The 27,185-nt window shown below is 37.5% G+C and overlaps 1 long non-coding RNA gene across 1 annotated transcript; it reads left to right on the top strand.

Annotated features, from left to right (window-relative positions):
• The first annotated feature begins 2,408 nt into the window (after window positions 1-2,408).
• Window positions 2,409-7,097, top strand: LOC308693401. The gene is made up of 3 exons (XR_014030446.1): window positions 2,409-2,527; window positions 2,974-3,172; window positions 6,076-7,097. It is a non-coding gene; the product is annotated as an uncharacterized lncRNA (long non-coding RNA).
• Window positions 7,098-27,185: the final 20,088 nt, after the last annotated feature.

Below are 27,185 nucleotides of genomic sequence, written 5' to 3'. Positions count from 1 at the left end.
ATGATTCTATTTAGCTTCCACCAAAGTAATTTAGTGTAATTTATCTCTCTCCCGTCTCACTATCCTGTTACTGTTACCCGTAAGTTGTAGGGACCAAAAAATGTATACGTTTTTTTAAATAATTATCTGATGTAGGATCAATACAAGCAAGCATCATAAAATCAAGCAACATTTACAAGCAAAAGTGCTGTTTTTCCGTCTATGAGCATTATCGCATTATGAAATTTATTTTATGTAACAGCTCCATAAACAAGTTATTATTGGGTAACTTTAATTTTTAGACACAAGTCTTTCTACGAAAAGATAGATTTTTGTTGGTATTGATAAGGTGTCTTAGGCCATCAATGTGTACTTATGATGGGGAATTGTTTCATTTGGACGATGGGGAATTGTTTTAATTTGGACTCTGTGCTTGTGTTTTGAGCCAGTGACCATCAACCTGACAGACAAGAACGGTTTGACCTAAAAATATCAAAATTGAAACTACTGCGGAAACAAAGACACCTACATCTTGGATGCCCTTGAGGTAAGCTAAAACATATCAAAAATTAATTTCAAAGTGAACTATCCCTTTAACCCAGTACAGGTGACTAGACTGTCGAAGTCATAAGTCTGACGATAGTGTATTTGCCAAGTATCAGTGACGAAAAGTGATTTACTTAAGAATATGCGGCCCCTTTAAGAAACATGACACTCTGCGCACTGAGGATGCGCAGAAGACAGAAGCAGGAGAGACTCGAGACCATAGACATAATATACATAGACGCCCTATTGGCCGCTTTGGAACGTTGCTGCGATACGTCAACGCGTCCGCCATTTTGTGGAGGGCAAGACTGCGCTGTAATCAAATGCAAGTAAACTGCTGAGCTGCGGTTTTTCTGTATAAAAACCAAAAAAAATTACATTTATCAACCGATTTCAGTGGTTTGTATGTGGTGTACAAAAAAAGTTCCATCTGTAGTTAGTTAAACTCTCGATAGTTAGACTTATATATTATTTTTTTTTTTTTTAATAAGGAATGGCCAAAGCTCTGGCTTGTCATGTATTTAGCTTTTCATTCTTGGATAAGAATTGTGAACACCCCCATACTGAGATATAATTTAATTTTCACATTAAATTAAATAAAGTTTTCTTATTGTGGGAAAAGCATATTCTGTCATTGACCCGATTTTAGCAATAACAAAGATAACTGATGGATCCTTTATGGTAATATGATATGGTACAACTACAGTGCAATGCAAATAGTAAATATAAGATAAAGTGAGAGGTAGGCTAATAGTAAATAGTTTAGTCAATAAAATAAACAAACAGTATACAGTAAATAAAATAGTAATGAAAAGTATAATTATATAATATCATAAGTACTAATATAATAATAATAATAATAATAATAATATATTGATAATAGCATATAGTTTATGTATACTTTAATAATAGCAATATGAAATATCAATTACAGAATATAGACAATAAAAAATAATAGGTTAAATAGTTACTATGAATAGTAAAATAATTTGACAGCATAACTATAATAGATTGATAATTGTAAGTGGTATATTATTATAATAACAATAATAAATAATGTAAATTTATACATTTTAAAATATTATTACATAGGCTATATAAAATAAAAAATGACGCAACCCTGTCTCTTTTTGTTAAATTTCAGTTTTTAAAAGGTATAAGAAGCTATACAAATCAAGAAATAAAGTAAACGATCCAGTCAAACATACAGCAGGCTACACTGTTATAATAGCCTAAATATATTAAGTTATGAAACTTCACTTTGCCCTCAGCCAAAACAATCTGCCAAGGAACAAATTATAGATCAATGAAACCAAAGATCGCCCGTTAGATAAACACAAGACGAATTATTCTCACTAGACTGACAGCGACTAACGTCAGAACTCAGAAGCGGTGTACGACAGGCACTATAGCCGAGGCAAGGCTGTTCTCGGCGGGGTACATGAGCGCTGAGCGCCCGCGGGGATCGCTGGATCTCACAACTCCGAAACCGTCAGATAACATTTTTAAAAAGGCGCTATCTTTATAAATAAACCACAGATTTGAGCTTTAAACAACTACATTGTCGACTGAAAAACTCTTAAAACTACATTTCGTGACACAATAACAGCAGTATTTTTAAATTTCGTGGCCTTTCTCCTCTGAAAATAAAAATAGTAAATGAAATGCAACCAGAAACAAATTTTCAGTTTTGCTTGAGAAAGGTAATTCCCTGAGACCTGTTTTCAATTGTGTGGCGATTTGTAAAGCCCCAAGCAGCACAAGAAATAGGCATTTTTCTCAATTCTCGTTATGAGAGGTATGGGGAAGTTGCCCTCCGCAGTATGGCGGCGCCGTTGACGTACGATCCAGCGGCCAATAGGGCGTCTATGTATATTATGTCTATGCTCGAGACGAGCTGAAACTTTAACCAGTCGACGCTGAAAGTGACGCTGTTAACGATCGTGAATGAAGGACAAATATGGATTATTTTCTTCGGATGCCGTATATTTCCAGTCTGCAGGTGAGAGATGTTACCAGATTACAGAGTTTAACATTAAACAACTCGAGAATTTACGTGTTTAAGTAACGTTACTAATGTTATTAAATGTGTTGTGTGTCCCAGTTTATTTTTAAATACAGTATTATAATATGTTGGCAGAGAGTTTTTCCACAGACTTATTTTTAGTCTTTTGACACCAATAAAATGTGCTTAATGTGCCACTTTACAGAAGATCCCGACATTACTATAATGAATGAGCTGAAAACAGGGAACTTTTGGAGACAATGAGGCTTTTTAGCAGCAATTTAACATGAAGGTCCTGTTGTTTTGCTTTGGACAATATTTAAACAAACCTTGTTCTAAATGCAACTGATATGTAACTGCATTTAATTATTTATATCAGAAACATGTTTTATTAATTTGAATGTAAGTAAAGTAATTAAATAACTTCTCTTTGAATTTGGCAGATCTGATGTCCCTCCCACAACAATTCACCAATAAATACTGGGAATATTCCCATCATCCTACAAGAGAAGGACAAACTCCAGGAGTAGCAGCTGAAATCTGTGTGACTGTTAAAGATGGAGTTTATTAAAGAGGAGATTGAAGACATGAGTGATCCAGAACCATCCAGAATAAAACATGAAGATACTGAGGAACAAATAGGTTGGTGTTCATTCTTGATTCTTCATTGTTGACTGCTGGGCAATTCCACGCATAAGTCATCCTTACCATGAAAAAGTTTTTACCTAAAGATCAAAACCCCTTTTAAGTTGTCCATTTAGGTCTGTAATATACTGTATTAATGTGCTGTATCAGAAATTTTAAGAAAATTGCCTTTTTTTTTCACCACATATGAGGTGAGCAACAATGCCATAACAGCCATATTTCATGCTTTCAAAAGAGGTATCAAAGACCCCCCTTTTAAAAACTTAATTTGAACATAAAGCATTTTGCTGAAAGATGGAGGCATGCCTGAGAAATATACTAATTTGGTCATAACAGCACTGCCTGTTGAATTTATAAGGGCTTTAATAAAGAGGTCTCAACGCTTCAGTGCTTTGTCACGTCCGTAACGTTTTAAAGATTAAGTTTATATAATATAACAATTATAAATGCAAATAACTTGAAACTTTATATGCAAAGCTAAACTATGTTTATGCTTACTAGGATCGACATTTCATTCCACTACTTTGCTCTGAATAACCATAATAATGCGTTACGGACATGACCGTTACGGACGCTTCACATCAAAACATAAGCACTTGTGATCGGTTTCAGGCTTATCATATATTCAGTGCATATCCAATAATCGCAATAATATTTGTGCTTTGTTAGTTTTAATATGAAAAAATGTCTCAACTTTCAAATTCAGTCTATTTTATAACAAAATGTAAACAATAGAGGCCGCTCTTTAATACGGCGTGGTATATTTCTATATATAGCGCCTCAGTGCGCGGCGGATAAAGCGCACATGAACGGATCTTCTCTTCTTCTGCCAGTTACAGGATGAAATATGAATATCAGAAGGTAGTATATGATACAGTACAACTTAAAGAAGAGCATGTGTCTTATAGCCATAGAAATATGGGATCCTTCCTTCGGGATGTCGCGTTTTTCCCTCTTGGTTAAAACATGAATATTCATCATAATCCCGCGATCAAGCTGACAAAATAATAGTGATATTGCAATCATTTTGACTCACGACTTAAAAGTAGTTTAAAAGTAGACATTTCAGACGTCCTATATTTCTCAGGTATGTGAGGCAAGGCTACATTATACGCGGAGTTTCGGTTCATTTATGAGGCGCGCTCCACTTCACACGACGGCGCCTCTGTGTCCTGATTAAATTGTCTGCTATAGCCTATTTGCTTCTTATTTAAAAAAATCCAGGCAATTTGTTGATGAAACATTGATTAAAATTAAGATACAATTTATACAAAACGAAATTCACATTAAAGAAAAGCTTTCTACAAAAAAAAACTAAAGAATTGGTCAAAATCATGTCTGCCCGCTGATATACTGTATCCGATATATTGCGCATCTTATGATCTTACTCATGCTGTTATCCTTTCATATAATCAACATATGAAATAAAAAATACAATTATTTTATTTAAACATTAATATGAGACTAAATGCCTACTCAAATGTAATGTTGGAGCGGGATTTGAGTGAACGCCGTCTTACCGGTGAGCATGTTGGGGGAGAGGTACGATTTTCGAACAAACATCGAGTATTATTTTTGCTTATAATACCAATCCTTAATATTTGGTGTTTTAAATGCCTGTTTGAGGTCTCTGTGAACGTTTTAAAGCAGTATTTTAGTGCCGCTTTCAGAGCGGTCACGTCCGTAACGGAGAACTGTCACGTCCGTAATATTGTTTTTTCCTCATAAATGCGAAAACGAAAAATAACATAAAATGAATATTTTATGTTCTGTGGAGAGCCAACCCTTCTTCATTCGGTGGGTACTATTACTTTTGGTTTGCGCAGTGTAATTCACAGAATTACTAAAAAATATTTTGGCAACAAAATGTTAGAGATTTTTTTTGTCACGTCCGTAACGCATTTGTATTTCCCTCATATTAAATATAAAACGCATGCGTAGACTGATATTTTTCTAATGTCTGGACTCCTTTATTAAGAGAGTATGGATATATAAACAGACGTTTACAATATATTGGTATTAAATGCATTTTCTGAGAATTTATATTTCAAGTTTTAACTGCAAATGTCACGTCCATAACGCTGGAATTGCCCTGCTTTGGTAGATGTGAATTAATAAGCAGTTTATGGATGATAAATGATGGAGAAATACATCTAAATGGTCATAACCTTGTATATAGGGCCTAGTAGTTGTCAAACACATTTGAACTATGTTAACAAATGAATGAGAGAACAATCCTTAAAAATAAGTTTATTCAAGTGTGCTTTTTTAAGACTACTTATTTTGTACTTAAAATTGCACTTAAGTATATTTAACTCATAGGTAAGTATACTTAAGTAAAGTATACTTAACGCATAACTATATTTGGACTATAGGACTCAATATTTTGATCGAGATATACTTAAAAGTATAAATAAGTATTCTAAGTATAGGCTACTTGGCTTGAAGTTTTTTTTAATCTTTTAATCGAGTAGCCTATTAAATACTTTTCACGTAGTTTTACATACTGAAAATATTAGTTTATAAAGAAAACAGGCTATTTTCCTAGTTCTGAGTAGGCCTATCTGAATGTTTGTGTAGGCTAGTCCACTGGTAGTGTACACAGGAATTTACTTCAAATCTTTTTTTTTTTTAAAGAATTTAGTCCCAAGTATTATTGAAATAATACACTTACAAGTATACTACTACTACATTGACATTAGTACTTAATTCATAAAGTATACTTAAAATATACTTGAACATTACTTAAGTATAATTCATTAAAATAACTTGAAGTTCACTTATTTTGCGTACAGGGAACCTTTGCCATGAGAAAGATCTGAAACCTGATCTCTGTTGCTTTCTGCTATTAAATCAGGGTTCACTTGAACTGATTCTAACTGTATTTCTGTGTATTTTAGACCAGGTGAGAGTGAAAGAGCAAAGACAAGAACTGAATGAAGTGGAGGAGGAACATTGTAACTTTACAATTCAAAGAAAAAAAGAAAAAAAGACGCACACCTGCACTCAGTGTGGAAAGAGTTTCACAAGGAAAGGAGACCTTAACAGACACATGAAAATTCACACTGGAGAGAAACCGTATACATGCACTCAGTGTGAGAAGAGTTTCACATGTTTAACTAATCTCAATAATCATCTGCTCTGTCACTCTGGAGAAAAGCCATTTAAATGTGATCATTGTGGTAAAGATTTTATTTCATCATCATATCTAAAAAAACACTTGATAGTTCATTCAGATGAGAGACCTCATGTGTGTTCTCTCTGTGGAAAGAGCTTTTCAAGACTGTACTGTTTTAAACTGCACCAGAAAACACACAATGAAGTGAGAGATCATGTGTGTTGTGACTGTGGGAAGAGCTTTACTACAGCAGGCATTCTGAAACAGCACCAAAGAATTCATACTGGAGAAAAACCTTACAAGTGCTCATATTGTGACAAGAGTTTCACTCGGTCAAGATGTCTGAAATTACATGAGCAAATTCATACTGGAGAAAGACCTTACAAGTGCTCATATTGTGACAGGAGTTTCACTCACTCAAGATCTCTGGAATTACATGAGCGAATTCACACTGGGGAAAGACCTCACAAGTGCTCATATTGTGACAAGAGTTTCACTCAGTCTGGATCTCTGAAATCACACGAGCGACATCATACTGGAGAAAAACCTTACAAGTGCTCATATTGTGACAAGAGTTTTTCTCAGTCTGGATCTCTGAAAGCACACAAGCGAGTTCACACTGGAGAGAAGCCGTACGACTGTACTCAGTGTGAGAAGAGTTTCACCCAATCAAATAATCTAATGTGTCATATTAAAAAGCATTGTTCTGTGTCACAGTGAGCAAATGTTTTCATCAGATCCCAAACTTTCAAGTAAACTTTGTGTAGCTAGTTAACTAATAAACCAATGTTTCTATGAAATGCCACAATATTTGTGTTTTATATGTTGGAAAACAAGAAAATTATTGAATTATTCTTTGATTGAATGCTTACTCAAAGAAATACCAAAATTTAAAAAGAGACTGGAAACAAATGTAAGAAAATCCACTATCAGTTATTTGTCTATTTATGAATCATCAGTTTTTTAATTTAATATGGAGGGTTTTTTATCTTTAGTTTTAGTTATAAAACCTGTTATCTCATAAACAGATATATTAAAAAACCTACACATATCTCTGCAATATTAAAGAGGTTTATTATATGTAACGAAGAATATGTCATTCACTTTGAAAAGTGGCTCATCTATTCAAGATATGAGTTGGTTCAGTGCAGCATCATATGAGTGGTGGCAGTACTAGTCTTTTCCTGTGAATGAAGACACTTTGTCAGGTAGTTGGTCATGCATTCCTTGTGGTATCGTAAGTCCTCAACAATCATATCAGTACACCTGTTTCCATCAGGACCATGAATCTTGTGCAGTTGTTACACCCCTGGAAAGGGGAATAATGAATAATAAGACACAGGACACGGTGTTACTTCCCTCACGTCCAGTGTAATAATGCATTTCTTTTACAAGAACAATAATTCAACAATACATAATATTACAAAGTTATTACTAAATGCAAAATCAGCACTTAATAAACACTTTACACTAACCAACAAAATATCACTGCAAAGTACAAATGCAACTGGTTACTTTAAATACGTGGATCAGGCTGTATTATTCCTCTTATATACATAGAAGCTGAACAGACTAATTAACAAGCATGAATTTAATTATTCTAATATTAAACACACCTATAACCACACTGATAGTTTAGCAATTAACATCACTCTTCTCAACTACACAAAATAATATAACATATCCCAGTTATTTATCATTAAACACATCTTCTCTTTAAGCGCTGAACACTGCACATGAACCGTATAGTTGTCTATCACCACCATGCGATGTACACCACATGATGCAGCTAGCAAAATAACTGTAGTGGAGCTTACCTTAAGCAGCACTTACTCAAAACAATAACAATTATACAGACAAATTTGACTTCTAGCTTATTTCTTAGACTACAGAGGACATAAATACAGACATAAAATGCATTAATAAACAGATTTTACCTGGATAGGGGAATAATGAATAATAAGACACAGGACACGGTGTTACTTCCCTCACGTCCAGTGTAATAATGGACGAGCAGGCGCAACACGCTTCCCTTGCGATACGTTCCCGATCAACAGGCGAAGTCTTAAAAACAAACTTTGAATAGCAACCACATGTAAACAAGGTACAACAATAAATAAGCAGAGTAACTTTTAAATAATGCCGTTTTGACACGTTATTGTGCTAATGCATCATCTTATGACTCTTTAACTTGAAGACCAAAGTAATCGCTAATAGATCATTCAATCAGGAAATCACAGTGCTATTACTCTTACCAGTTCTATTTATGGACATGAATTATGATGTGCTCTTCACCCTTTTTTTAAGTACTTCTATGAATTAAAGCAAATTGCTTATTTTCCTCTTTTTAACGCACAGAATTACATAAAATGAACTTTTCTGACTGTAAACATTCTCATAACCATTACACACTCCCCTTCAACACAAATGTCGTCCTCGACATTCAAATATTTAAGCAGTCCCATTAGCAGTAGTGCATAAAATGCAACTGTACACAGTCCATATAAAGGCATTTGGCCACCTCAAAGTCCTTGTGTTTTTGCAATGGAGTGTGTGTTGGATCACAATTGCTTGAACAGTCCATTGTGAATGTGTTTATATGTTTTTCTTCAGAGTCACAAGTGTGTGTGTGTTTCTGGGCATGTTCCATTTGTAGAACAGTTCTGAAGTGTATGTGTGTGTGTGTTCAATGTCCCAAAGGTCCATAAAAGTGAATGTGTGTGGATGTGAAACAGTCCATCAAATGTTTTTAAATCACCCATACAAGAAAACAGGGTGATAGGTGGGAATCTGATCAGGATCTGGCCACATGGCCCCGGGTTGGTGGGGTCCATAGTGTTGCACAGGATCGCACCTGTATGTGGGCCTGGCTAGGAGTCCTAGGCTGTAACAAGCTGGTACATTCTCACTGTGACTTTCACATGGGGGAGGTGACATAGGTGGCAGTACAAGGCTGTCTCCAAGAGTCTCCAGCTCCTCAGGTGCCTCATCTCTGCCCTGTGAATCAATCCTGCCCTGTTCCTCCTCAAGCTGCAGCACCTTGTCATGTTCCTGTCCTTGTTCATCATGTGCTCTAGTGGACTCAGTGTCTGCTAGCTGATAGGTGGGTTCCTCCTCATCACATGTCTGTGGAGCATCACATGTCCTGTTCAGAAGGGGCTGTGGAGGTGGGTAATAGAACCATTCATCCTCCGAGTCCTCATCGCTGTCATTCTGTTGGCTATTAGTTTCCTGTTCATTTGTCTGTTTTGAAGATTTTGTCTTCGGCCTAGCAACTTTGAGAGGAACTTCAAGGGGTAAATGGTCACATGGGAGCAACAGATTGCGGTGCAGGATTCTGCTATCTCTTCCTTTTCCTTGTTCTGGAACAACTTCGTACACTGGAGCATCCTTGTTTACACGTCGTACAACCTTGTGGATCGTGTCCTCCCAATGGCTGCGGAGCTTGCCAGTTCCTCCTCTTGGAGTCAAGTTTCTGACCAAAACACGGTCTCCTGCTTCCAACTCTGAGCTCTTTATTTTGCAATCATGGTTTCTTTTCCCTCTTACAGCAGATTTTCTTGCATTGTTCCTTGTTATCTCGTAGGCTTCTTGCATTCCTTCACGCCACTTTCTCATGTACTCTCTGTGATCAGGCGTGCCGGTTTCTGGTGTCAGACGGAATAGTGTCGACTGGCAGCCTTGGGGTCCTCCCAAAAAGGAGATAAAAGGGGGAAAAGCCAGTAACTTCACATCTTGTACAGTTGTATGAAAAAACTAATTTGTTCATTGAGTCTTTCCAGTTTGATTTCTCCTTCTCTGTGAGAGTTCTCAGCATCTGTATGAGTGTGCGGTTAAAATGCTCAACCTGTCCATTACCTTGAGGATGGTATGGCGTTGTTCGCGAGCCTAGTACTCCAGATGTCTTTTTCAGTTGTGCCAGAAGCTGGTTTTGGAATTCACCTCCTTGATCGTGATGAATACGTTGAGGAAACCCGAACCTTAATGCGTAATCATTAAAAAGTTTATCTGCCACTGTTTTTGCTGACTTGGATGTTGTGGCGTAGGCTTGGGCGAATCTGGAGAAATGATCTATAACAACTAAGATATACTCGTACCCGCCTGCACACTTGTCAACATGTAAGAAATCAATGGACACTAACTCAAAAGGCTGGGTTGTCACAATATTAGTTAGGGGTGCCCTAGTCTCTCGGGTGGGTTTCTTTTGTTTCAAGCATGAACAGCTACGAGTCACATAGTGGTCGATGTCACGCTGCATATAAGGCCAAAAGAAGCGCTCTCTTACCAGTGAGGTGGTTCTGTCGACTCCTTGGTGCCCCATATTATCATGCAGTTCCTTCAAGATGGTTGCCTTGTACTTGTCAGGCAGAACAAGTTGTGTTCGGGTAGCTGTTTTTCGACGCAGGACACCGTCATCATCTAAGGTGAGTTTTTCCCATTCACTGATGAGCCTTTTATTCTGTGAGCTGAATGATTTCAGCTGTTTACTGTCAGGTTTTTTGTTCAACTGACGACACTCAATAACTGGGCTGATATTTTTGTCTTCTTTCTGGGCTTGACAAATCTCTGATGGAGAGAGAGGCTGATGCTCCGGCTTACCAATTTCATTGCATTGAATGGACAGTGCCATAGACCACACAGCGTTGGAATCTGGGTCCTCAACTGACTGTACAACTGCTTGTACTGAACGAGATGACATTTCCTCAGTACAGTGTTCCATCATGGCATCCAAATCCAATGGCATCCTTGAGAGAACGTCGGCATCCGTGTTTTCTTTCCCGGGTCGATATCGGATAGTGAGGTGAAAATCCGCCAATTCAGCAACCCACCGGTATCCAGTTGCGTTTAATTTTGCTGTGGACAAGACATAAGTAAGCGGATTGTTATCCGTATACACAGTACAGGATGAGCCTATTAAATAGTCTCTGAATTTTTCACACACCGCCCATTTAAGGGCGAGGAACTCCAATTTCCCGGAGTGGAAATGGTAGTTTTTCTCAGGCTCAGTGAGGGTTCGGGATGCATATGCTATTACACGCATTTTTCCTTCCTGTTCCTGATATAAAACTGCCCCCAGACCCAGATTGGAAGCGTCTGTGTGTAGGACAAAGGGTTTGTTAAAGTCAGGGAAGGCAAGGATTGGCGGCTCTACAAGGTAATCCAAGAGTTCCTCCAGCAAGTGCTGATGTCTCTCTGTCCATACAATGGGGTGGTTGGAAGATGCCCCACTTTGTTTTCTTTTATTCTGTCTTGTTCTGGGGCCATGTTTGTCATTCCTTTCTAAGTCAGCAGGAGCTTTCATGAGGTTATAAAGGGGGGCAGCGATTCGAGAGAAATCTCGGATATACTGACGATAATAACTGAGGAGACCCATGATGGCTCTTAGTTCTCCCACTGTGGCTGGTTGCTTGTCTTTTAGGGCTCTGACAGCTAGGGTATCAGCAGGGTCGATTTTACTGCCCTCTGATGAAATGACACGCCCAAGGTAGCGAACCTCTCGTATAAATATCTCACACTTGGCTGGTTTCAACTTAATACCCTGTGCTCTTAATATTCTCAGCACATCCCTGACATGTTCTACATGGCTCTCAAATGACTTACTGAACACCAATACGTCATCAAGATAAGGAGTGCAAATTTCATCCCTGAGCCCCTCCAGACATTCTTCCATGCATCGCTGGAAGGCGGCTGGTGCGTTCATTAAGCCGAAGGGTATTCGGATCCATTCATATAGGCCGCAGGGAGTCACAGAAGCAGTGAGAGGCCGGCTTTCTTCTGCCATGAATCCCTGATGGTAAGCTTTTCCCTGATCTAACAACGAAAACCATGAGTTCCCTCCCAGGCCGTCCATGATGTCCTGCACCCGGGAATGGGCTGGCGGTCTGGTACAGTCTTACGGTTCAGCTCACGGTAGTCTATGCAGAGACGTAGGCTTCCATCTTTTTTTCGAACACACGCAACGGGGAAGCATACGGGGAAGTGGATTTACACACCCAACCTTGTGTGATGAGGTCATGAAGGTAGTTCTTCATCTCTTGATAGAGGGGTTTCGGTACAGACAGGTAAGTCTTGGCCACAGGTTCAGTGTCTTTCAGTGAGATGGAAAGCTGCAGGTTCTCAATGGAGCCGATGTCGTCATCAGAAATGGAAAAGGATTCTGACTCTTCTCTCAACATTCCTTTAACTATTTGCTTTTCAGTGGGACTAAGATGGTTCAAGTCGACTGGAGGATCCCAATCAGTGGCAGATGTTTGTTTTTTACTGACTTCCATATTATTTACTGTTACTGGGGGAGCAGAGCAGGGGTGTTCCAACACTGTTGCTGGGTACACTGCTTGAACTGGCTGTGCTGTCCCAATAACTGTCCTGCCAGTAAGTACTATGTCATGATCTGTTGGGTTTTGCACATCCACAACTATGAATGGTTTTTTCCCTTTACTCAGTTTCACAAGGCTGTCAGTGAATTCTAGACCCTCCGACCACTGCGGGTTTACACTTGGCTCAAAGATCAGTGTTGTCTCTTCTTGCAAAGGAGGTGTCAAAACACGGCACTCCACCTTTAGAGATGTATGTTTGGGGACATTTACATTCTCTCTGGTCATTTTGACAGCATACTCCAGTGATTGCTGTTCAGCAGCAACTCTCTCAACAAATACTTTAGCATCCTCCATTTCAAAACCAGAGAAAGCTGCTTTAACAGTTCTGATTAGCTGCTGGTTGTCATTGGCTTCATTCTGCTGTAACTCTGTATCAATAATAAGGCCAATAACATTTGAACCTATAATAGGTCGAGCAAGAGTGTTACCTTTAATCACCAAGGTGGGAACAACAACTTCTGTTGTAGGGACTGCTGCACCTGCAGTTAATTTGAATGCAACCTCAATCCATCCACTGTACGGCATGTCTTCACCATTAGCTGCAGTCAGATTTAAAGCGTCATTAGTTTCAACGATTTCAGAAATATGTCTCAGTGTCACATGCGGTAAGTGATCTGCTTTCCATTGTTCACTAACTACAGTCACTTGTGAACCTGAGTCCCACAAAGCTCTAACCTGCTGGCCATGGATGTGGCAGTCTATCAGATATTTTTGTCCAACCAATGGTGCAACTTTAGCTTGTCTTTTCTTTTGTGATTTGGCTTGGACTGTATAACACAAGATTTTTGGACATTGACTTCTGTGAACAACCCAGTGCTCATATTGACATGCTTTGGAACAATATAACACGCTTTTACATACCGCACATTGTCTGAGCCTCACATTTTTTCCATGTGCACCACAGCGTGCACATAGTTGGGGCACTGATGATGAAGTGGTCACTCCCTGCCCCGCTGGGGTAACCCTTGCCCGTTTAACCCTCTGAGGTCGACAAACGCGCCGGCGCGTTTTGCTGGATTTTCTCCACATTGTAGCACTATAAACTTAAATTTCTCCGTCATTTATGGTCATACAGAAAAAATAAATATAAAAAAAGAATCTGTGGTATTTCTACTTTTGTATGTGTCCACTTCCAATCAAATCAAAACATTGTGCTTTTGTAAAATAAAGAAAATAAACAGTGTGTGCGTTCTGCCTCTCCGTCGCGGTGAACTTTTTTTTCTTGAGCACGTCTATAAACTGAAACAAAACTCAGCGAATACTTGTCACACATTTATGAGCCATACACCTTTTTAAACATTTAAGTGTGTACTTTTAAATGATCGGATTCAAAACGAAAACAAATATTCTCTGTTTAAGTAATTTGTATAAAACCAACAAGATTTCCAGCTTCTCAAACGCTTCCTAATTATTTTTAATTCGGCCACGCCCACTCGCGCAAAAGATATTCACATGCAAATCTCCACATGGAACGCGATCGCCCTCATTACCTCAACAACAAAACACTTCACTTCACTTTTCGTCGAGTTTGAAAGACGTGCCTGAGCTTACATTGGATTTACATCAGAAGAAGAAGAAGAACGATATTTGAAGACAAGAAAGATAAGGTAAGTAATTCTTACATATTAGTTTGCTATTGTTGCATAAATTTCACATTGCAGTTGAACTGTTGCTAGATATATGGTGAATATTATTATATTTAGACCCGTGTTTACTGTTACTGTGTTTGTGGATATCTGCTCAAACGTAGATAGGCTATGTATATGGTAGGCCTAACCATAATGTTTTATATTTGATCGCAATCGCGTTTTAATTTATCATATTTTTGATCGCGATCGCGTTTTAATGTATCATATTTTTGATCGCGATCGCGTTTGAATGTATCATATTTTGGAAAAGCAAAACGCTCCAAACGGCTTCATGTTTTTACTATTATCTCATTTCATATCATCATAACGAATGGAAACATTTGAAGTAACATGATAATCAATATATTTTTCTCTAGCTTAGTTGTTACTGAAATCTTTTTGAAAATATATATAGGCTGCTATATTGTTATTATTTTATGCAGCACTGCGCATAGCCTATACCTACAAGGCACAACAAACCTGGTGTTCATTATATATTGTTGGAAACATTTGTGTGAGTGTGTGTGTGTATTCTGTGAATTTTAAAAAGCAATTTTAACAAGAAAAATCTAAAATGTATTCCCAAAATCGTGCAGGCCTTTCTCTTGATATCAGTATGTTCACTTTTTTTTTTTTTTTTTCAGGGCCCAGATGCCACTGAGTCCTGCTGACTTCAACATTCACAGTACATGTCTCTGTACATGAACATGGTAAAGTGAAAATCAAACACCTTAGAAAATGAAAGGTATGTACAATGTTTTTAGGAATGGCACAAAGGTCTCTTTCTTCAATAAGTGCTTTTTTGTTGTGTATCTTTGGATTATGTTGTGTTGTAAATAAATCCAAACAATTTTTAAAAGCCATTCTTTTTTAAATCTCCTCATTCTTTGTGCAAGGGTGGTCAGAATGATGGGCCCTGATAAGCTCCTAATAGGGCCATTAGGGAGGTTCTTTGTCTTTCTCAGGTGTGGAAAGCTTTCATATTAATGAGGTGGTCCGCCTCTTCGCATATTGCTTTCTAACACAAAACACGTCGTAAAATTTTTAAATCAATATATTGTCTTCTCTGAATGAGCAGTCAGGGTGATTCTCACATAGTTTTAGAGCAAATATTCTAGGCTACGTGATACAATTTTCAAAAGTCTTGTGAAGAAATAATCAGTATGGGTTTCATGACCTTATTTCAGTGAGAATTTATTTTTGTATTTTCACAAACCACGCATAAATGTCATTATCTCAAAACTACAAACTTTTACATACATTCTGCTGATATATTATTGTAGCAGAGTTTGTGCTAAATACAGTGTAATTAGACTTTAGCCATGAAAATGTCACAAGTAACAGAAATAACCACAAATGTCAGAGCATGTCAGAACACCTCCAGGGCCCAGAAAACAGCTCAGACCTCAGAGGGTTAAAGGACCTCCTCTGAGGTGGCCTGATCTTCTCATTCTGCAACTGGCTGAGAAGTGTTCGCTGCTGCCACACCTAAAACAGTGAGTGCAGTCTTCCAGATTTTCCTGCTGACAGCCATAGCATCTCCTCCTATACCGCAGTGTAGCTGTGGGATGAGAGTGTTGGTTGTCATACCTTTGGTTCGGTGGAGGGTAGCTGTGCTGTACTGTAGGGGCTCGAGGGTAGCCATATTCTGCTGCAGGAACCTGAGGATAGCTGTGCTGTGCTGCAGAGCTTTGAGGGTACCTGTGTTGCATGGCAGGGGATTGAAGATAGCCTTGTTGTGCTGCAGGTGCTGGGGCTGCTCTGTGTGTCAGTGGTGGGTCATTGTAGCCTGATGTCAGCTGAGGGGAGATGCCATCTAGTCCTGATGGTGGATTTGGGTGCAGCTGCAGCTGTTGGAAAGAGGGCTGCTGCATAGACTCTTTAATAGAGGACACTTCAGGTTTAAGGTCTTTCAGGAGGGTCATGTTAGCTTTCATCTCCTGCAGTTCTGAAAGAATATCAACCTTATTCTTACTTTGACTCATCTGGCTTGTCTTTTCCTTTTTCTCAATTGGAGTCTGGTCAGAATGAGCAGCATGAATGGTTACAGGCCGCTGTGGTGCTGTCATCTTCTTATCCTGCCTCTCACTTTCATAAGCACAGGAAATATTTAGTTTCTCAAACAAGAGTTCATCAGAAATGCCAGCTTTCTCCAGGAATGGCTGGAGGTCACGTTTTACGTTATCGTTCTGCAGGCCGGTCATAACTGTGTGGAGGAACATGTTCTGCACGAGCACTGGATCATATCGTAGGCCTGACTCAGATTCTTGTGAGGCAAACAGAATCTTCTGTCTTAAATCTAGAGCGCGGATAAGGAAGCTGTGAGGTGTCTCTTTCATGCTCTGGACTTCAGAAGACAGCTGTTTATATAACTCTGTTGCTCTCTTTTCTTGGTAATGACAACGGAGTATCCTTCTCAGGATGGGCAGTGTGAGGTCACTTTTCCCCTCTAAATAACTGCGCAACTGCATCCCAGGAACAATGGCTCTTATGACAGCATCAACAATCTCAGTCTCTGGCAGCCCTTTGAGAAGACCATGCTCGATCTGCCGTGCTAAGCTGGAAAACGGGAGACGATCTTTCTGTCCTGGTTCCCCAATTTGTCCAGATATTTTAAATTCTTTGTGCCAAGGAGGAGTGATGTGATCCAGTGATGAACCTGAGGCTGCCATTCTGTGGCTAGGTTTGGTGGCCTGGACCCTCTGTTCACCTTTAACATTTTGTGGTACTTGTACCTGGGGAGGTCTGCTTTCTGTTGGTGCATTGTCTTGTGTGTCATCAGGCTGATTTGGGTTTTTATTTGGTGATGCTTGAGGCTCACTTGCGTGGTCAGCTGCTGTCTGAGCCTGTAGCTCAATTATTTTGTCTTTAAGGCAGAGGAGCATCGCCATTCCCAAATCTTCAAGTTTCTGTAACTCTTCGCTTTGCAGATGGTTACTTATCATTAAGATGAGTGATGTTCTGTTCTTTCCTGCCACATGCTCCAATTCTGGCCCAGCAATGATTAGAAAATCACACAGATCTTTTAGGCTTTCTACTGGCAGTGTACACAAAAGTCCTATTATTTCCAACTGCAATGTCTCTACTTCAACGGACTCCATTTTTCTTGCAGCAACGATTTAGTGTTCAGTAGCAGCAGTAACTTGTGTGCTTAACTTTGACAGAAGCGCTCCTGGTACCTTGGGTTCACCTCAGATTGCTTTTGCTTTTAGTTGTAGACACTCGAACTGCCACCGTATTATCCACTCGATGTCGCCTGCCTGGGTAAGTTGAAGGGGACTGAATGAGAGCTTGGGACGTCTGTTTTTGGCAGAAGTCGGACCCTGCTTCACTCAATCCCAGCGGTGCCTCCAGAAAATGTTACACCCCTGGAAAGGGGAATAATGAATAATAAGACACAGGACACAGTGTTACTTCCCTCACGTCCAGTGTAATAATGCATTTCTTTTACAAGAACAATAATTCAACAATACATAATATTACAAAGTTATTACTAAATGCAAAATCAGCACTAAATAAACACTTTACACTAACCGACAAAATATCACTGCAAAGTACAAATGCAACTGGTTACTTTAAATACGTGGAACAGGCTGTATTATTCCTCTTATATACATAGAAGCTGAACAGACTAATTAACAAACATGAATTTAATTATTCTAATATTTAACACACCTATAACCACACTGATAGTTTAGCAATTAACATCACTCTACACAAAATAATATAACATATCCCAGTTATTTATCATTAAACACATCTTCTCTTTAAGTGCTGAACACTGCACATGAACCGTATTACAATTCATATTTTTATATGTAATATTGTAGTGTTTATTATAAATGATTTATCTGTGCACTTCATTAATTTTTAAAAAATCATGTGCCCTTATATTCTTTAATCAAATATGTTATCCTTCCCTCCCCCCTCAAAACAACTTCTCTGTTATGTGCACGTGACAATTCCCCTCAAACCATTAGTCTGCTATGAGCGAGAGATGAAGAGGAGGAGCGCTAGAGTAAAACCCTGCTCTCTATTCAATATTCCGTTGCACTTGGAAATACGTCACAACACTGGAGAAAAGTCGTTCGTAACTTCCGGTTCATGGCGACTTTAACCCTCTGAGGTCGACAAACGCGCGGGCGCGTTTTGCTGGATTTTCTCCACATTGTAGCACTATAAACTTAAATTACTCAGTCATTTATAGTCATACAGAAAAAAGAAATATAAAAAAAGAATCTGTGATATTTGTCCTTTTGTATGTGTCCACTTACAATCAAACCAAAACATTGTGCTTTTGTAAAATAAAGAAAATAAACAGGGTGTGCCTCTCTGTCGCGGTGAACTTTTTTTTCTTGAGCACGTCTATAAACTGAAACAAAACTCAGCGAATACTTGTCACACATTTATGAGCCATATACCTTTATAAACATTTAAGTGTGTACTTTTAAATGTTCGGATTCAAAACGAAAACAAATATTCTCTGTTTAAGTAATTTGTATAAAACCAACAAGATGTCCAGCTTCTCAAACGCTTCCTCATTACAGTTAATTTGGCCACGCCCACTCGTGCAAAAGATATTCACATGCAAATCTCCACATGGACCGCGTCTCGCTCATTACCTCAACATCAAAATACTTCACTTCACTTTTCGTCGAGTTTGAAAGACGTGCCTGAGCTTACATTGGATTTAGGCTACCTCAGAAGAAGAAGAACGCAATTTGAAGACAAGAAAGATGTAAGGTAAGGAATTCGTACATATTAGTTTGTTATTGTTGCATAAATGTCACGTTGCAGTTGAACTGTTGCTAGATATATGGGGAATATTATAATATTTAGACCCGTGTTTACTGTTACTGTATTTGTGGATATCTGCTCAAACGTAGATATGTATATGGTAACCATAATGTTTTATATTTGAGCGCGATCGCGTTTGAATGTATTTTGATAGTGATCGCGTTTGAATGTATCATATTTTGGATAGCGATCGCGTTTGAATGTTTAATATTTTGCTGCGCGATCGCGTTTGAATGTACTGTATCATATTTTGGATGAAAGCAAAACGCACCAAACGGCTTCATGTTTTTATTATTATCTCATTTCATGTCATCATAACGGATGGAAACATTTGAAGTAACATGATAATCAATATATTTTTCTCTAGCTTAGTTGTTACTGAAATCTTTTGGAAGATTTATACTGCTATAGGTTATTTATTGTTATTATTATTTTATCCGGCACTGCGCATATACCTTATGCCTACAAGGCACAACAAACCTGGTGTTCATTATGTTATATATTGTTGGAAACATTTGTGTGTGTGTGTGTGTGTGTGTGTGTGTGTATTCTGTGAATTTTAAAAAGGAATTTTAAAAAGCAATTTTAACCAGAGAAATCTAATATTTATTTCCAAAATCGTGCAGGCCTTTCTCTTGATATCAGTATGTTCACTTTTTTTTTTCAGGGCCCAGATGCCACTGAGGACTTCAACATTCACATGAGTCTCTGTACGTGAACACGGTAAAGTGAAAATCTTGGAAATGAAAGGTATGTGCAATGTTTTTAGGAATGGCACAAAGGTCTCTGTCTTTGAAGTGCTTTTTTGGCATTTGTTGTGTATCTTTAGATTATGTTGTGTTGTAAATAAATCCAAACAATTAAAAAGCCATTCTTTTTTAAATCTCCTCATTTACAGTATTGTGCAAGGTTGCTCAGAATGGCAGGGCCTGATAGCTCCTAATAGGGCCGTTAGGGGAGGTTCTTTGTCTTTCTCAGGTGAGAAAAGCTTACATATTAATGAGCTCCCGCTTAAAGCTTTCTAACACAAAACACGTCGTAAAATTTTTAAATCAATATATTGTCTTATCTGAATGAGCAGTCAGGGTGATTTTCACATAGTTTTGCAGCAAATATTCTAGGCTACGTCATACAATTTTCAAAAGTCTTGTGAAAAAATAATCAGTATGGGTTTCATTGCCTTATTTCAGTGAGAATTTTTTTTTTGTATTTTCACAAACTACGCATAAATGTCATTATCTCAAAACTACAAACTTTTACATACATGCTGCTGATATATTATTGTAGCAGAGTTTGTGCTGAATACAGTGTAATTAGACTTTAGCCATGAAAATGTCACAAGTAACAGAAATAACCAGAAATGTCAGAGTATGTCAGAACACCTCCAGGGCCCAGAAAACAGCTCAGACCTCAGAGGGTTAAATGACGACAACTATGAGGAAAATTTATTGACACTTTCGTCAATGTTAATGACAAAAAAATTTCATTGACGAAAATAATGACGAATATTATAGTGTCAACAAAATTAACACTGTTCTGAGCGTTAAAAAAAAAAAGTCTCTACCCAATTCCAAACAGGCTGTCAGGTTTAGATTTTTTATCTGTTGGTATTTGATCGAATCCGTGATGCCATGTATCTGAACAAGATGTCCAGGACCTCTGGCAGAAAATTAAGCCCACAGCATTAAAGATACAGCAGAGTATTTCATTTTACACATGGGGTACTTTTTTATCCCTGTATGAACCAAACCCATCTTAAGTGTTTGCTGCCAAAAAAGCTAATGTTTTTGTTTCATCTGACCATAGAACATTTGAAAAGTAACTGACACTACTGGAACTTCAAATGGGATGGGTTCTATGGTCAGATGACGGCATGGCACCACGGATATATAAGAAATCTAAACCTGACAGCCTGTTCTAGAAATCTTATAACGGAGAACAGGATGGAGAGATTCTGTATGGTCTCTGATCTCTTGTCAGGTGTTCTCCAAATTCATGTTCAGTCATACACCTGGGAGTCACCTTTATTGCCATAAAATTCGTAACATGAATGCATGTCATAACAGCGAGATCAATTATAACCGTGAGTTAACCAAGCTATACCTGTTCTACTTCCATTCAGCATATGTTCTCTGGCTCTGTAGGCATCTTACAACAATTCCCACACGAACACCTACAGAGAGTTATTGAGTTATCATGTTTTGTTATTGCGGTCATGCCGGAGAATGAGTCATAGAAGCTCCTCCCTCGTCTGAAAAGGGGGGCGGGAGCAGCAGCTCATTTGCATTTAAAGGGACACACTCTCAAAACGTTTTTGCTCAACCCCAAAAAGTGGGAATTTTAAAATGCTATAAAAATTACCTGTGGGGTATTTTGAGCTAAAACTTCACATACACACTCTGGGGACATCAGATAATTGTTTTACATCTTGGAAAAGGGGGTATAATAGGTCCCCTTTAATCCCTAAATGTATTAACCGAAAACAATACACAATTCTCTATTAGAATTTATAAGGTTTTACAGCAATGAAATGTTTGAGTTTATCAGTTCTATGCTGATTTCAAGGTTATGGATGAAGCACATCTTCATTCCCAGGACTAAAGGTGAGAATTATATAAAAAATAAATGCAGAGGATGTACCTGTCACGCTCCAGCAACGTACCACTATAACGTCGACACGACGAATACAGAACAACAAAGTTACGTCACTGGAACGTTATTTGGCACGCCGCTACAACTAATATGGTCCTTTGCTGTTATGTCCTCGCAACATGCCAGTTTGGTCATTGAGACATACTCATCACCAGTGTTGTATAAAGTACTAGAAAGCAATACTTGAGTAAAAGTACAAGTATCATACTAGAAAAAGACTTTGGTAGAAGTGAAAGTTACCTTTTAGAATATTACTTAAGTAAAAGTCTTAAAGTATCTGATATATACTGTACTTAAGTAACAAAAGTAATTTTCTGATATTTAATGTACTTAAGTAATTGAAGTAAAAGTTTTTTTTTTTTTTTTTTTTTAAGCAAGCGGTTAGAACTTTGATTGTGAACTTTATTGTGGCTTTATTGTGGGGTGGGTGGGATGTAAAAAAATAATCTTGCATCACAATATGCAATATTGACTAATTTGGATAAATATTAGGTACACAAGATAGGCATTCATTTTTCTCAAGAAAAAAAACTCACCTAATGCTGTAAACATACAGAGAGCCCTATCAGATATAAATATAATGCGTTTTTTTTATCATAATAACAACCTTATTTAATGATATAAGTAAAAATATAATAAATATGTAATATAGTACACATATTTAGATAAATACTCTCTATAGCTCTTTTTTTTTTCTAGCCAACTAACGTGCTATAGCCTATATTATGGTCATCAAATGGCTTTCCTGAGGTAAATGTTATGTGACATAATTGTTCTCCAGCTGTTGTACTGACCCTTTCCGCAGTTGAAAAACACTGATCGATCGATATTATGTATGATGATGAATATACATTTCGGTAAGTTGTACTGTTTCTTTTAACATTGTTCATTCGTGTTTATTTACTATTAGCTAGTAGAGACGATCGGTTCACGTGCGCTAGGGATCTGTCACGTCACATTTGCAAGCGGCAAATTGGTATTTATTTGAATTTTGTAATAAAATTGACAGAATCTGAGATTTTTTTTCTATCATAACTAACCTGCTCTGTCTAGTCTGTCGGTCTCCGTGTCCTCTTTGCTTCGCGATTTTTCTGTGCGTGAGAAAATGGATGTGTGGCGTGAGAACGTGTGAAAAGTGTCAATTGCGTGTGTCTCGCGGTGAATGCGTGAGAGTTGGCAGCTCTGTGTCAGGGTGGTCGTCTACGATAACGGGAGGTCCTCCAGTAGGTGCTCGTGCTTCCGTGGTGGTTTCAGTTGTGCTTCCTCCTCCATTGGCATGGCAACAAACAACCATTACGCTGAAATAGAGCGCGCGCCGTGCGGAGCGTGGAGCTAGTATCTAGGAGCAGTGATTCGCCAAACCTCCCTTATTGCAGTCGCACACATTTCTTTTGATTTTATTTTGTAGTAACTAGGGCTGCAACTAACGATTATTTTGATAATCGATTAATCGGACGATTATTTTTTCGATTAATCGATTAATCGGATAGGTGGGTTTTTTTTTAATTCAATTTGATTTTTGTTTTATAACTAAATAAAACCCTAAATCAGGGTATTTATGTGTAAAAGTGTACTTTAAAAAGTGCAAAAGCCACACATTGAGTTTTACTAATATAATCTTTAATTTTTACATTTTAAACCCCAAACACAAAAGTTTGTCCAGTTTTTAAACAGTAAAACTTCTTTAAATATCCAAAATATATATAAACAAAACAAAATATTGAGTTGCGCTGCTCATATAAACTTAACATTATGAAATTAGGACACAAACATGTTTGTAATAAGATATTAAGCAGCAGATTTTGAATTCCAATGTAGAATGCGATCTGTTATTTCTTGATAACAGACCGCTGCGAAGTATAACACACCAGATAAACAGAGCGTTGCTATGGACGCAGGATTCTAACCGTAGAGACGGAACGGACTATTTTCTTTAGCGGAAGCAATACAATAATTTTTAAATCAATAAACTCCTTTTTAAATCAATATTTTGTGTAAAATAATTGATTTATTTGGTGGGTAGCCAAGTAATAAGCGGGATTATCCCTTACATAGTAGACAAATGCTATAAAAAGAGAGCGGAATGGAGGTACGCAGCTGACAACAGGCTTGGTTAAAAGTTACAGGAAAAATGATGTATTACTGCACAAGCATTCGCTGAAAACCACTGACTACAGTGACTAAAAAACAATATTTTACTGCTGCTGTTATTTAACTGCCTTTATATTTAGTGCTTCACTTTGTAAACACCATTTAATTTAACCTATTTCTGCGGTAGCGCTATTTTAATCCATCACTTATGTTGCGAGCGAACTGATTGCGCAACCTGATGCTCGATACAAAATAGATCTAGTGTGACTGTCCCGAAGTTAGTAAACAAAGCTGTTTACACAGTAGCATTGAATTCAACTAGACTATACCATTTTCACATCTTCATATAATGAGAATATACAGTTTTTGCTTGCCGTGCTGATGTTTCTCTCCAATTACTCTCTGCCATTTCGCGTGACTGCGTTGTCATGAAAGTGACGTCATCAGCAACGCTCCCCGTGACGTGAGCAGACCAACTAATCGACAATGACATTCGTTGACAACGATTTTCATAATCGATTATTATCGATTTTATCGATTAGTTGTTGCAGCCCTAGTAGTAACGAGTAACGAAGATGCTTAGTGGAAATGTATCGGAGTAAAAGTATACATTTTATCTAGGAAATGTAGTGGAATAAAAGTGAAAGTTGAAATAAATTTAAATAGCGAAGTAAAGTACAGATACGTGAAATTTCTACTTAAGTACAGTAACGAAGTATTTGTACTCCGTTACATTACAACACTGCTCATCACGTTCTTGCAATGTAACACTATAACGTGGCCACAACGATTATGGCAATCACAAAGTTACGTCATTGGAACGTTATCATTTTTATGTTGTTATATTATATGACATATAATTTTGAAACAATTCTGACCAGATCCTGAATCAGGAAAACACATTTTTCTCAGTTGCTTTTTTCTTAAAATGAGTCTCACAGAAGTCTCAATAGCTTTCATGCATTTATTTCAAAATAAAAGTCTCATATTATAAAATCAAATAATTATGCTTGTTGTGGTTTTTTTGAATGCAAACTCCGCGACCCACTCTTATGGAAGCAACTCCATTCATCTCACACCATTTACTTGAATGTATTTGACATAAAAATTAAATGTTGCTCATTGTGACGACTTCTTACGACATATCTTCATGTGAGTCAGAAGGCTTGTTTTATATCTAAAACTCTTCTCACACTGAGTACAGTCGTACGGCTTCTCTCCAGTATGAACTCGCTCATGTGATTTCAGAGATCCAGACTGAATGAAACTCTTTTCACAACTTTTTGTTCTTTGAATTGTAAAGTTACGGTGTTCCTCCTCCACTTCATTCAGTTCTTGTCTTTGCTCTTTCACTCTCACCTGGTCTAAAATACACAGAAATACAGTTAGAATCAGTTCAAGTGAACCCTGATTTAATAGCAGAAAGCTACAGAGATCATATATCAGATCTTTCACTTTTTGTTCTGTCATTCACTTGTTAATATAGTAAAAATATGTTTGACAACTGCTATATACAAGGTTATAAAATTAGGATGTATTTCTCTATCATTTATCATCCATATACTGCTTATTAATTCATATCTACCAAAGCAGTCGACAATGAAGAATCAAGAAAGGACACTAACCTATTTGTTCCTCAGTATCTTCATGTTTTATTCTGGATGGTTCTGGATCTCTCATGTCTTCAATCTCCTCTTTAATAAACTCCATCTTTAACAGTCACACAGATTTCAGCTGCTACTCCTGGAGTTTGTCCTTCTCTTGTAGGATGATGGGAATATTCCCAGTATTTATTGGTGAATTGTTGTGGGAGGGGCTTCACTGCAGGTGTGAACTGTGATCACTGTGTTTTTATCCAATCTGCATTTAAAAAGTACAGAGTCATCATGTTAAACTGCTGCTGAAAAACCTCTTTTTCTCCAAAAGTTCCCTGTTTTCAGCTCATTCATTATGGTGATGTCTGAGATCTTCTGTAAATTGGCACATTAAGCTCATTTTATTGGTGTCAACAGACTGAAACAAACTACAGCATCATCACCTTTAACTTCAGTTATTGTCTTTGCTCTTTCACCTCCACTGGGTCTGAAACATATTAAAACATTAAGTTGTTAGAATGAGTTCAAGGAGGATAAATGTGAATTTTCAAGTGAGCCCTGATTTAATAACAGAAAACAGACTTTTGATGTACCAAAGGTTAGTTTTGTCATCCTATTGATAATAGTCAAAATGTGAACTGCAACTGCTGAACAAGATTATGATATACATTTATATTCCTAGATTATTTGCTTATTTTTCAAAGCCCTTATGATTGGCATCTAAGAATATATTAACTATATTAACAATATACTGTATATATATATATATATATATATATATATACAGTATATACAAAATATATATTTTCCCTCTGTTGTGCACAACAAACTAAAGATGATATACATTAAGCAAAATAATATAAAATATTTAAAGCATACAGTTAATTGTTTCAGAACAGGAAAAGTTATATATATATATTTGCACACACTTGCAACTTAAAGATTTGCACACAAAACAACAAACTCTATTTTTCAGTATGTTTAACATTTTACAGCTTATGCAACTACAGCAAATGACTCCTGAACAATCAGGAAATATAGTTAACATTAGTAAATAAGTTAATTAATGAATATGTCTTATTCAAGCAGATTCTGCAAAGCAGTTATCCAGTGAGAAAAAAATACAAATACAAATAATGATTGATACTAAATTAAACTAAATTAGAAAGTAGTTTCGTATTTTTCTGAATATAAGATGGAGGTCTACCCCTATACCCAGTGACCAGCATTCCCCCCCTGTATGGCCTATTTTCTGACAGGAACTGCAAAATCTGTGTTCTTTACCATAGCGATGTTTGCTATGTTCTCCTGGAATTTGAAGGTTTTCACGACTCTCCAATGCTTGCACACCATGCGTTCTGGTGCACTTTAAGAAATAGGCACACTTTCTTGGACAGTTGAACATTTCTGAACTAAACGTTTCAGATTCATTAAAACAAGCCACCTCCTCTAAGAAGTGAACATGCTTTTTAGTCCCATCGCTGTTAAGCATTTTGAGAGACATGGACTTTTTAGCATTTCGCTTAACCTTGAGTTCTGCAATGGTTTCCCTGTGATTTTTACACTTTTCAGTCAGGGCTAACTGCTCAGCTAGTAATTTATCTAGCTCTGATTGGAGATCTTGAATCTTTGCCTCACACATTTGTGCCTCTGCATTTTTAGATTGCACTTCTTTACATTTAGCATCTACTTGAAGATAGACACGTTGTTAACTCACATAGCCGTGTAAACCTTATGAAGTTTAAAGCCTCA

The sequence above is a fragment of the Scardinius erythrophthalmus genome (assembly GCF_964197995.2).
Source record: "Scardinius erythrophthalmus genome assembly, chromosome: 7".
Taxonomy (NCBI): domain Eukaryota; kingdom Metazoa; phylum Chordata; class Actinopteri; order Cypriniformes; family Leuciscidae; genus Scardinius; species Scardinius erythrophthalmus.
Note: the sequence above shows the minus strand (reverse complement) of the source record. Positions and strands in the feature narration are given on the sequence as shown.